The sequence below is a fragment of the Orycteropus afer genome, unplaced genomic scaffold (assembly GCF_000298275.1).
Source record: "Orycteropus afer afer isolate SDZICR_OR568_19922 unplaced genomic scaffold, OryAfe1.0 scaffold00216, whole genome shotgun sequence".
In the NCBI taxonomy this organism is placed as follows: Eukaryota; Metazoa; Chordata; class Mammalia; order Tubulidentata; family Orycteropodidae; genus Orycteropus; species Orycteropus afer.
Window position 1 is genome coordinate 5,523,003 of NW_006921803.1, and position 1,613 is coordinate 5,524,615.

Below are 1,613 nucleotides of genomic sequence, written 5' to 3' on the forward strand. Positions count from 1 at the left end.
AACAACAACAACAACAACAACTTTCCTCTTCTTCTTTGGACCTAATCATCTTAGTCACATGATGAGCCCAATCAAGGTAAATAAAATGAAAACAGAAATACCTCCATTTCACAAAGTGCCAAAAGGTAGATTTATAAATCACATCTGTGTATCAGGCACCCTTGCTCCCAATGGCTCTGACAGATTTTATCTTTTGTGAAGCTGAAGCAGGAAGAGGTGAGCTCCAATCTTACCTGAATCCTCTTGTATTAGAGATTTCATTAAATCCTTCCAGCTTAGCCTCCACCTTTGTTTAGAAAATAAACAATGCATCTCCAATGGCAAGATGAGAGAATTCAGTTCACAACTAGTGCTGCCAAAGATCCTCAAACACCACTCATGTTATTTCTTGTAAGAAAATGCCTTAAAGGGTATTTGAAGTACTGCAGTGGAGAAATAGTTTCCTGGGAGCTGTCATTATTCCAAGCTGTGTCACTGGAGCACCTCTGGATAAGAGTAAGATCTGGTAAGAGGACACGGTTTATCTTCCCTGTTCTACGACACCGGAATCTCAACTGCAATGGCCAGTTGCAACACCCTGACCTGACTTCCCATCATCAATTTCAGATGGGTCTTTTATTCCTAAACTTTATGAACAAAATAAAGAAATAGTTCAGATCACTGAAACTATACTTCGGAATGGGAACTATAAAGAATTTACAGGACATTAATATAAGCATAATTATTGACTGGAGCTCTGGTAGCATAGTGCCTAAGGCAATTGACTGCTAACCAGAAGGCTGGTGGTTCAAACCCACCAGCCAAGCCTCTGAAGGAAGATTTGGCCATCTACTTCTGTCGTGATACCGCCTCAGAACCCAAGGAGGGGTCACTATGAGTCGGGTCTGACTTGACAGCACATAACAACAAAAACAATTATTTATTATAAACTCTAAATAAAATTTGTTAGTTTCTTCCAAAGTTTCTAATCGTTCCTTTCCAAAGCTAAGTGGAGAGTGTGTTGGTTTATTGTCATTGGTTTAGTCTTATTTGGATTTTTTTTTTTTTTTTTTGATACCTAGATCCCACTTCTCTGTATGACCCTTGCTAACCCCAACTGACCTTTACTGATTTGACCATTTTTTTATGTCTTCCTTGGAGCTCTGGTGGTGTAGTGCCTAAGGCATTTGACTGCTAACCAGAAGGTTGGTGGTTCAAAACCACCAACCACTCTTTGGAAGGAAGATTGGGCCATCTACTTCCATAGTGATACTGCCTTGGAACTGAAGGAGGGGTTGCTATGAGTTGGCTCCAACTTGATGCAGTGAGTTTGGTTTTTTTGATGTTTATTAGGGACCATTCTCTGGAGAAAGATGTCATGCTTGGTAAAGTGCAGGGTCAATGAAAGAGGAGAAGGCCCTCAACAAGATTGGTTGATGCAGTGGCTGCAGTGATGGGCTCAGGTGTAGTAGGGATTGTGAGGCTGCCTCAGGTCTGGGCAGTGTTTGGTTCTGTTGTACATAAGGTCACTATGAGTTGGAGACAACTTGATGGCACATATCAACAACAACAACTTGTTTCTTAGTGTTGTGGGTTCAGAAGAAATTGATGACGCCTGCTAACCAGACGGCTGG